This window comes from Tamandua tetradactyla, chromosome 3, assembly GCF_023851605.1.
Source record: "Tamandua tetradactyla isolate mTamTet1 chromosome 3, mTamTet1.pri, whole genome shotgun sequence".
In the NCBI taxonomy this organism is placed as follows: Eukaryota; Metazoa; Chordata; class Mammalia; order Pilosa; family Myrmecophagidae; genus Tamandua; species Tamandua tetradactyla.
Window position 1 is genome coordinate 139,676,863 of NC_135329.1, and position 12,294 is coordinate 139,689,156.

The 12,294-nt window shown below is 36.8% G+C and overlaps 1 protein-coding gene across 4 annotated transcripts in view; it reads right to left on the reverse strand.

Annotated features, from left to right (window-relative positions):
- STK39 (serine/threonine kinase 39) overlaps positions 1–12,294 on the reverse strand; it is a 332,438-nt gene that overhangs the window by 309,620 nt on the left and 10,524 nt on the right. The gene's annotated exons all lie outside the window — the stretch shown is intronic.

Sequence of the window (12,294 nt, forward strand, 5' to 3'; positions counted from 1 at the left end):
ATGTGTGTTGCTTAATGATTCAGATTTAGGTACTAAAGAAGCCATATATTAAAATGACCTTTAAAAAGAGGGCAGTGAAAATCAGCTGTGCTCACAACGCCACAGCTGCCTCCCTGGTCTCCGCTCACCTGGATGTTAGGGACTGAGGAAAAGGCAGGTTTCTTTAATCAGTTTTTTTTTTCTTTTTGTTTGTTGTATAAATATATAATTTTCATACGTTTGCTTTATACTTTATCATTTAAGTGTTATTTGTTCATTTTACCAAGGAATGCACTCCAACACATAATGGCATGCTATGGGGCATTCACACAAAAAAGAGATGAAGAGCCTTAGTTTCCTTGCGTACTTGAATAATGATAATAATCAAAATTGTCCTTTGTTAATAAAATATGAAAAAAATCTTAATGGAATGAAACTAAAATGCTCAATTAGCAACCGTAGTAAATGCCAAACAAAGCCTCTCTGCTCAGAAGTGACACTCATGCAGCAAATAGTATGATTTTAACTTTGTGAAAGTTTTCTTGGGACAAAGAGAAAACCACCCTAGACTGAAATGGTTATGAGTGTAGACCTTGGAAAGAAGCGAAGTCTGACCCTCACAAGTTTTTTTAATCTTCAAGCTTCAGTTTCCTCCTTGGTTTGATATGAGTATTAAATGAGATAGCACATGTAAAGCACTTGGCAGAGTAGGTATTAATGCAGGCCTGATGAAATGGAAAAGATGACGAACAATGTGGATTTAGCCCTTTTCTCTCCCAGAGATGACACAGTCAATGCCAAAAGAGACATTAAAATCAAAGGAAATCCATTTCAATTGGACCAAGAAAAATAGACTGTAAAAGGAAAGGTATTGTTTCTAGGGACTATTCTTGTTCCAACCAGCTCTCCATTTAAATGCCTAGTTTCTTCTGGATGAAACAACTTTATTTAAATGGTCAGAGATAACATAACTGTACATGTGTCCAATTGAGGAGATAACGATTATACACCCTGCTTCACTGCCTGTCCAATAATGCCTCCAACTAGTCTGTCATGCAAGGGTCATATTTTTAAAATGGGCCACCTGGCATAGAATAGTATTTTCCCTTTAACAGGTAGCAATATTTGGCTTCACGTGCTGATGTAGAAGAGTTAAAAATAATTATGTTTGCTTCTAAGTTGGTATTGGAATTATTATTTATTTACCTGTTTAAATCATAGCAAACTGCTGTTGACTTCAGCAGAGGGGTACGCAAGAGATAGGAGAAGTAAAAAAATTCGCTACAACCAGGATACCTTTGTTTAAAGGCACCACTTGATTAAATTTCTATCCTGAGATCATTTGTTGAGTTCTTAGAACTAACTTTAGTTTCTGGGTGCAACAAAAAACACCATTGTTTCTTTTCATCATTTCTCTTCCTTGTTGAAAGTTTTAACATTGATTGTCCCAGTCCCCAGTTTAAATAAAGGACAACAGCACAGTGTTAATACACATACATCAAGAACCAGACATATATAAACACATACATTCAACATGTTTTGACCTTTAACTCCTGTTAAAGCATTAAACTTCAGGAACTGTTTTACGAACAGAAAGGCCAATTCTGATCAAAACTTTAATCCAGTTTGTCTCTCGCTACAATTGTGTCCTGGAACAGCTCCTGCAACCCACAGTGGGTTATTGTTGGCTGGAATTCCACAAATTGGATTTAAAATCCCTTCCTTCAGGATTCTGACAGTAACAATAGGACATGCTTTTGACAAAAGACAGAAGGACGTTGAAGATGGGGTGATTAGCAATAAAGGCTACACGTCTACACTAGAGAATTACCTCCCCTGGGTGTTAACGTTTCCCAGTCTGCTTCCCTCCAACACACTTTCAAGGTCAGACCCCAAAGAGAGTTTCCTCTTTATGTACTAAGATACAGCAGTGCCTAGCACGCAGTGGAGCTCAACAAAGACCAAATAAATAGATGGAGGATAATTTAATCTGCTTGGTCTCTGCTCAAGCAAAAGTAGGGAGGAGTAAATTCTGACCTTCAGCCAGCTTCAAGGTGGTTCAGATCCTTCAAGAACTTGCCGGTTCTCCCCATCCTTGCTGGCATTTCTGCATTCCCTCACCCCCGAACACACAAACAAGGTTTATGTTTACAAGAGCTCTACCGTTCCTCTTCCACTGTTTGAGCAGCACGATTCTACTCGAACATGTTAGGAAAGAGCTTTCCTAACCTACACAGGGCCTTGCATTCCCTACCGGGATATTTTAGGCGTGCGAAGAGAATGGTGTTATCTCCATCTCTTTTTCTCCTAATGTCTAACAGGCTGCTGTTATGGCTGATTTTGTTAGTCTGGTTTCAATGTCAGGAAATATAAGAGCAAAACCTCAAGATTTTCTCACTTGGTGTGGGAATCTCTCTCTTCTGTCATGAAATTTGTTTGAATCCACTGCCAGAATGTGCTTTTACAGTTGTCGACATTTTAGCATTCATGTTAATAAGTTTTTTAACCTCCCAAATCGCTACTTTATATAACTTATTTATCAACTGCATTTTTAGGAACTTTGTTTGACAGAAGACAAGAGGAGGGATAGTAAAGGGCATTTTAAAACGATTCCTCACTCTCTCATACTCTCCAGAGCCCTTTCTATCAATTTAGCAGCATTAATTATTTTGAAGACAACAAATAATACATTTAAATAACTGATTTGGGACATAAGCACTTTTGTCCATGGTTTCCCTATTTCAGAGATGTTTACAGAAGTGTTTGAATTATCATGAGATGATCCTTTTATAACAACACAAAATAAACTTATTAGAAGTTATTATTTAAAACATTTACACTTATTTAAATGGTAGCTACATACAAAAAAAGTTATTATTAAAATATAAGGTTCGGAGGGAGAACTCTTACCTTAAATTATAAGACACCTGTTGCCTAATTAATGTTTACTGAATGATGAGTGAATTCGCAATTATCCATACCAATGAAAAGGTACACTGGCGTGGAAAACAGAAATAACAGCCTTCACATACTGAGGACATTCCGTGTAAAATGGGAATAACAGTGCATGACTCATTGGGTGGTTGTGAAAATTAAATGAGTTAACCTATGAGAAGCTTTTAGCCCAGGGCTGACACATAATAGTTCCTGAGGCTAACTGCTATTATTATAATCAACATTATGATCGCTGTACTTACTTTAACAACACTGTAGGCTGGTATGACGGTCCTAATTTTGATGGTGAAATGTGACAAAACACAGTGAGGCCAAGTTACTGACGTACAGTCACAAAGCTAGTAAATGATGCGAATGGGATCTGAACCTGGCCATGAGACTCGTGAGTTTCAATTCTAACTATGCTGTAACGCCCCTTTAAAAACAGGCTCTTTCTTCTAGAATTCCATTCCTTCTCCTAAAAGCTTGGGAACCCTAGAGGCAGATCATAGCAAAAGTGGAAGAAGCAAGGAGAACCCTGGGAAGAGCAAGGGTTCTGCAGCCAGATATGAACGGGTTCAGTCCGGCTGTAGTACCTTTAATAGATTATATGATTTCCCCCAAGTCTCTGCTTCCTAATTCGTAAAACTGGAATAGTCATACCAACCCCCACAGGAAATGATGTTAAGAATTGGGACGTAAAATACTTGGTCCAGTCTTTAGCACACAGCAGGGAGCCATCAACTTTTGTACCAGCATCACCTTGTCAGCTTGAGTTCCATTTATGAGTCCTAAAGGTATAGAGAGAAAAACTCTTGCCAGAATATTAATTCTGAACGTTTCTTCAAAGATTACTATATCTCAAGATGTAATAAAATTTTCCTCCAAGGATCAAATAACTTAAATTACACCAATTTTTCTTTTCTCATGAACAATTTTACACACACAACACACAAATACATCTTCTACCTCTACATCCAAAAGGAAAAATTATATCTAGCCATATAATATATATATATAATCAAATTCACACTCATTTTGGCATTTCCAAGGGGAGAAAGAAAAGGGTATAATGAATGTGGAACTACAAACGAATAGGAAATTCTCGAGAAGCAACAAAAAAATGTTCTTTTCTAGAGCACTGTCATAGTGCCAAACAATTCATGAAGGTACCTCTGCACACATTATGTATCGGTATGATCCATCAGTATAAAAAAAAGGATAAAAAAAGGGAGAATGGTTCAACATTTTTGTTAAATTTGGTAGTCAGAGAAATAGTCAAATCTATAAAACAATGTGTAGAAAAATTCACTCTACTGTTTCACAAAAAAGAAAGCCAACAGAAAGTGCATTTATAAATAAGCTCTCAGCCAGGCACCAGGTGATTTTGAAGCCCCCACCAAAGCAATCAAATAGAGATTAACATGCCTGTCAGCAGAATCCAGACTGTCAAAAGCAAAGCTTTAAATTTCACGTCCCTACCAAAAAGGACTTAAAAGCTTTTTCTCCTAAATTATAAAGAGTATTGCACAGTCTTTAATAAAACAGTAATGTTTAATTTTATTTATGTTCTAAAGGCATTTTTGAGCAGATTAAAACAGAAAATTCAAGACTGCCAGAAGAAACTTTCCAACGTGAAATAAGACTGTCTTGCTGTCTTTCCCAAAGGTAAATATGTTGCTGTTCATCTTTCTTTCAGCCAACAAAAATTCCTACAAATTGACAGTCAAAGCAACCTTTTGATAAGGCGCTCGAACGATGCCTCTCAAATCAGATTATATTTCAAGTGATCTGAAATCAAACTAAGACAGCATTTTATGAGCATGGTTCTCATTGTTTAAAAGTAACAGGGAAGATGCCCTATGAGATTCTGAGGGTCACAGGGACCAAAGCTGAGGACTTAGCAATTCAAGAGTTACTGAAACATTCAACTCCTTAGCCACTGCTTTGAAAGAGAAGTGGACCGGGATTCAAGAGGGAGAACAGGAAAAGAAGAGATATTTGATAGTGACCCTCAAAAGGAGAAAGCAAAGTAGCTTACAAAATTCTTCCAGAGGGGTTAGTTCCAAACCTTCATCTCTAAAACACTGCCAAACACCAACAAAATTTGGGTGGATCAGATGTTCTTCCCAGTATCCACAGAGAAGACGCTGCTGAGATAAAATTATTGACATAAGAAAATGAGTTCTTTCATCAGGGTCCGGTTCCAGGTATATTTCTCAGATCACATAAGTGGACATAGCCAGGGACCATCATTACACAAACAGGATGGGCTGGTTCTCAGTACTTTAAAAGTCCAGCAGAAAAGGCATGACCGTATCTTATGATTTGGGTATTTCAGAATTTAAGACAATTTACAATTGAGAACGGGCATAACTTTCTCCAATTTGCATGCCATATAGAAAAAGGGAAATTGCTTCCTGGGGAGGTATTTACTGACTTAAAAACATAAACATAATTTCTAACAAAAAGGTAAGGTATCAAGACCAGGTTTTGCTGCTTAGAGATGTAATATTTCTTTCTCTTTCTCTCTCTTTCTCTCTCTCTCTCTCTCTCTCTCTCTCTCTCTTCCTCTCTCTCGAGGCCAGTGCCCTCTTAAATAGGTGGTCCAGTTATGACCTAAAAGTAATGTTATACAGCCAGGAGAACTCAGGAGAGCGCCCAAACTGAGGGCAGGAAGGTCATAGGCTGGTGAGTAGCCTATGAAGGGATCCTGGTAAAAACTGGATTCTAAATCTCTGGGATTAAAACAGGGAAATAAAAAGAGAATCTGGCAATTACCAGCAGTAGCTATAGCTAAAAGGGAAAGAGAAAAAGAGAAACAAGAGGAGCTATAAGGGGCTACAAATGAGCCAAAATTCTGAGTAAGCAGAAGCTGCAGAGAGCAGAGATGAGACGCACAGGTAACGGGTAAGGAAGCCAGATAACAACAGAAAAAGAAGCAAGCAGGCGCAGGCAAAAAGCAAACCCACTGATTGGTTAAATCTCATTCAAGTAAGAAGATACAGAAAGTAGAGGATCCAGAAGTGAGGATTCAGAAATTCCTGCTGCAGCAGTCTTGTTCACTTCCATGATCGATGAGAACTCAACGTACCTCAATTCCCAGAGCCCAAATACTCAGCTTTTTCCAGGATGGTGCAAAGCCTGGGATTATGGATGAGACTGCTGTCTCCTATTCCCACATATTCATAAAGCAAGCCCCATTGCCTCGGGCAATTTTAGTGAGTCCCTATTCTCTGTAACTAAAAAGGTATATGAATCAATTTCATTATATTTCATAATCCAAACTTCTCAGCAATCCAGAAAATCTTTCCATAAATTTGTTCATAAAGTAAAGCCCCATAACATTTTATTTTGAAGTCCATAAAATTATGTAGCTATCATTTCTAAACCCAGATAATAATTTTTCTCTCTGTTAATCTACTACCATCCGACTACTCTATCCCAGCCACCTTTTTTTCCTCCTCATCGTAGATATTTTATGTCTAGAAGAGTAGGAAATAAAACTAGAAGACTTCTCATTCTAATTTCCTTCTAGTTTTAAGGCCAATAAGGGAGCAATTAGGCAGGCATTTAATTAGAATAACAACTGGAGGAAAATATTACACTAGCTATCAAAAATGTAAGTGTAATTAATACTTTTTGCCATAGCAATCCCACTTCTGGATTTCTCATCCACAGAAATATTAAAAAACTGAAAACCACCAATAAGTTTATCAAAAAAGGATTAGTTTAATAAATTAAGGTACATCCAGAGACTAGAAATCGGCCCAGAAATGGAATGAACTAGCATTAGTTTTAAATAAGGGGGATTTCTCGGAAATGACCTGATATCTAATCTTGTTCACTGCCAGCTCCAGGTTTGATATGAAAAGTCAATGTGAAATCTAAAAGTCACTGCTCTGTTGAATGCACTCACAATCCATAAGAAAGTCACTTATTCTTACCTTCCCTCTATCCCAAGACTTTCTTAAAATTATATTCAAGCCAATCAGAAAAGAACCAAATATCAGAATAAAGTGATCCAACAATATATAGAAGATAAAAGGCAAAGTATAATAGATACTTGCAATAAATATTACATTATAACTCAGACATTAAGATTAAATTGTAAGTATATTCTGTGGCTCTGAACACATTTAAGTATGAGAGAAAAAAATATACATATCCATTCTGTCCAGTAATCATACAGTATGCCTCACTATCAGTGTGTACAAAATCCTCATTAAAGAAATCACTTTTGCCAAGCAATGATAATCTAAAACTGGTTTATTTTTCTTGCTTCTAAACAAATTAGATTTCAAAGTACTGGGAAACCTAAAAAGGAACAATTCCCAAAAATACGAATTCATACTTTTTTTAAAAAAGTCCTACCCCATTTAAATTTATATTCCCACTCCACATTCAAACAATGTTTAACCCTGGGTGATGCAGTAACCAGTGATTTTTTTTTTCCTTTTTACTCATTTGCATTATCCAAATTTTCTAAAATAACCATCCATTCTTATTTGTATAAATTTGGAGAAGTTTAAAACAAGTAAGCCCATAATTTCTTATAACTCAGAAGTCTAGAGAACATCCTCTTCTCGATCCTTCTTCCTTATGTGAGAAAGGGGCATTGGCCAACTGTAAGAGAACATTCCATAAATCTAACTCCATGTCAGGATCTGCAAGAAGCAGCAAGTCATTCAGAATTTAAATCTGTAAATTTATAAAGACAATACTCAGGCCTCTTTCTATATCTAAAAGCTCATAATATTTCATGATAAGCTTCTAATATTTTTACCAGAAAGACTTTGCAATTTAATAAAATAAACTACACACCTCCCTTCCTTCTATTATTTATGCCATTAGTATATGATAAACTAAAGAAAATGAGTGAATTCTGTCAATAACTATTAGCAGGTATCTAATTTTGTTGTCCTAATAGGCTGACAATTCTTTAAAAAAAAAAAAACACTGACTATAAAACAGGCAGCAAAATATTGTTGGACTGACTTCAAAGTAAAGAAATTTAATTTTCATAGCAACAATCCACCTTTAAACTGAGTTATTTTTAGGGCAGTGATAGATTCAGTTCACTGACTTCTAGGTGGCAGGAGAAATAATTACATATGCATGAAAACAGCCTATATTTTTAATGTGGTGCTGAGTTTAAAGAAGTTCAGTCTGGAATAAAGCACCTCAAGGCTTCAAAGGATCAGCATTACACACACACACACACACACACACACACACACACACACACGTGCCTCCACCCTCCAAACGTCACATTAGAATCGACATCTTTAGGTTTCTCAGCAAGCTATATATTTCTAAAGCCACTTTTTTATAGCAAAAGTCTGATGGTTAGTTCACTACAGCAAATTAGTTTAATGAGACCTATAATCAACCACATTTTAATAATGAGTGAATGTTGTTGGGCAACTAGTTCTCCCTACTACAAGTAAAATGAATGACAAACATTGTATATTCACCACCCATGTGCTAAATAAAGGTGTTGTGTAGACACTCTGTCTACCCTGTAGATGTCCCCTTTGCCATGTGATATTACCACTTCTCCCAACAAGTGGAAAAATCTATTTCTCCTCCCCATGAATCTGGGCTGGCCTTGTGACATGCTCTGACCAAGAGAAAGCAATGAAGCGATACCATGCAACTTCCAAGTCAAAAGTCCTTGAGCTTAAGCTCTCACTATTTTGGCATACTGCCACTACCAAGCTGTGTCAAGTCCAGGCCAGCCTCCCCGAAAATGTGGAAACAGTAGAGAAAGAGGGTCACCCAACAGCCAACACTGACCACCCCATGTGAGTGAGGCCATGTTAAAATAGACAGCTGAGGCCCAGCTGGCCACATGACTCCAGTGGGACCAGCAAAAGAACCACCCAGCCAAGCCTAGTTTAAGATGCTGACCTAAACAATCATAAGCAAATAGAACGGTTGTTATTTTAAGTCACCAAGTGTTGAGACAATCGATTAAGCAGCAACAGACAACTGATACAAAGACTACTGGAATACATGACCAGAGAATTGAGTTGTTTTAGTTTGTCAGAGTCACCCTTAAAGGTGAGACATCCAACCCAACAAGATGAGGCACCCACCACAACAATATGCTGCTGTGAAAGCTTTCTTGGAAAAATTACATTGCCCCACTAGTTCCTTTGCCATAACCCTTCCTTGAACCCCTACAAATTCTGAACTTGGATATGCCCCTCAGTTTCCATGTCTTCCTTCCAGCCGCTCAGATCTGAAGGCTTTGGCTGCCTCATGCTGATATTTGCCTCGGGACAATCTCCACTTTATCCCTGGCTTTCCACCCCTACACGACAGCTCAGTCCGCCACCAGCTTCTGCTTTTGCTATCCCTATCTCTACACCGACAGCTCCCGGCAGTCTCAAACAGCTCACTGCAATCTCAAACCACAGTCGCAGATAATCTCATTGCTTCTATGAAGCAATTATCCAAAATCTATTAAAATAATGGTCAACAAAACTGAATTTAAACCACTGACTTAGCACTGCCAGTCTAAAAAGTCATTTTGGACGGTTAATTATTTCAATAAAGTCACCATTACTTAAAACATTTTAGGAGTATTTTAAGAGCAAATCAATGGTACTTTAGAAAATTGGTCTAAATTCTTTATAAGAAAGCTGAAGAAAATGGGCAAATTTTTTTATTTAAAATAAAATGTATCCCCGGACCATGCACCCAAAAATAAAAAATAAAATAAAATGTAGCTACAGGATATAGAAAGTTGTAGAAGTCTTGCTGGGAGTGAATTTTATTGGTTGTGGTTAAGGTTGGCTAAGACTTTAGAGTTTTATAAGATTTTGAATAGTTTTCTTCTCAGATGTATCTTCATGCAAAACAAGAATTTGTTTTTCACTCTGTTAAAATGACAATGTTTTCTTGGATTATTTGTTTGCTCACAGTAATCTGCCTACATGACAAAGATTCTATGTCTTATCAGACCAGTATACTTATTGATATGTATGTGGACCATCTCCTTCCTTACTTAGACAATGCTTCCTCGCTTTAAAAAAAACTGTCTTTTTAAAATCATGTTAACTCCTCTATTTACTTTCAAACTTTTATGTCACCTTGATTAAACAGAGAACAAAAAAAAATGCAGCAATAAAGTATAAGCAGATACCTTCTTACCACAGGCCCTGAAGGAAGCAATACTCCTTACATATATGAATTCTGATATGATCAATTTTAAAGTCCGTCATTCCTCATAGATATCATCTTTCATATATCATTTGTACCTTTCTCCTAGTTGCTCCATCCAAGACACGGGGGATACTTGATTTTTAAACAACTACATACAGCTAAAAATAATTTCACTTTTCCATGTGACAGACTACATGGACTACATCCTGTAAGCACTAGCAAAATAAGTGTCTCACTGTAACCTGTACCTATCTCAATGATTGCAGGCCAGTCATTTCCCTTTTTCTTTAAAGACTATTTAAGCAAATATATAAACTACAAAGTTGCCTCTATTATCTATTTCTAATGGGTTTTAAAGAACAGGACACGAAATTCTAGGCTTGAGAAAGTCTTGCTGTTCCTATGAAAACAATCTGGAAAATGGCCACAGACTGAGAGATTCACCATCTCTAAGCCCTAGAGACTGCTACTTTTTAAAATGAGCATTTTTTAGTAAAGATAACAAACTAGCCCCATTTCTTTTAGTAACCCTCAAAGAGTCTATTTCTAATCTGACCACTGAAACTGTAGTAAAATCTCTACCCACCACCCCCACCCCACACCCACACATACACACACACACACACCAACAGGATTTATTGTGGAACTATGTTCCCTGGAATTTGGAATGGGAATTCAAAACTCAAGTTGGCTTATGCTGGCCGTAGGAAAATTATTTAAAACCGGGACTAGGGAAGCCCTACGCCATTTCAGCATACCCTTAAAAGTGGACCAAACTCACCAGCTCTAAAGAAGAGAGTGAAAACTGGATAAATTCAGAGAGATGAGGAAGTTAGAGTCTGTATAGCACTACATGAAGGTATGGCTAGTCCTGATCTTGCCTTAAATGTGTCTAATGATCACAATTTGAAATTACACAGAAACACTGCCCTAGCCCCGTTTCGGTTACCCAACTGCCCTGGAAAGGCGCCAAATTAAAAATGTTGCTACAACATCCCGTGTTGAAAGTCAGACACTGGTTTTAGAACTCCAAGAGCTTGAAAGGACATCTACAAGGAAAAATAAAAAAGAATTACATAGTAAAACATTCTGTTATGGTGCCATTCACCCAAGGGACACTGAATGGGAGAGAGTTCAGACCGCTCCTGAATTTCCCAAAATTAAACTCAGCTCACTGTAATCTCAAACCACAGTCATTAATATCCCTACACAGATATTTTTTCACCCCTCAGTCATTAATGTCCTTTCCTAGCAAAGCAGTATCCTACCCATGCAGTAATAACGCAGTCTGGATTTCTACTAAGGAACTAATTTAAATACTTGGTATTTTATTGGCTTTGTGATATATAAATTAAGTTAAACTATTAATCTTTTAATTACTCAACAACCAATTTTCTTTTTCTCAAGGGAAAAGAAGGGACCATAATTCAAATTCACCTTTTAAAAAACTTAAATTAATGCAGATATCATCATTCCTAAGTAGGGTCAATTTCAGAACTTTTGTGCATTTCAGAAAAAAAAATCTATGTAGTCAATTCTTTCTTTATAACATAAAAGAAAATAAACTGCAGTGATTTTATCTACCACATACAACCCCAAGACAAGACATTAGAGTAGATTTTTTAGAAAACGTAACATTTTGATACTTCTGAAAATAATGGAGTTCATTTCGGAGGAATCTATGTGTTTACAGTAATCACAAGAACATTTCCAGAATGAAGTAAGATAAAAACTCATACTTTCAAACTACCTTCCTAAGTCAACAGGGGTATCAGTTTCATCACATGCAAAAAAACCAACTGTTCTTCTGAAAATATCAATTTATTAGGTTTCTAATGGGGCACAGAATAAAAAAAAAAAAAATTTTTTTTTTAATCAGGGAAGCCTTGGCTGTCTCCCTTATAAACTTCCAAGTCAGTGACAATGCCTTAGCATATCAGGAGGTGGCTTCATGCTATTTACAGCCATCATAATAATATTCCATCAGTCCTTGAACATTTCTGAGAATTTACTACCTAACACTGTCCCAAAGGACTTTCTAGGATGATGGAAATAGTTTACATTTGCACTCTCTGATAAGGTGGTCACTAGCAACACCTTGCTTGCAGCTGAGCATTTAAAATGCAGCTAGTGCGATTGAGGAAATGTATTTTTATTTAACTTTAATTAATTTAAATTTAAATAGCCATGGCTGTCTTGTGGTTACAT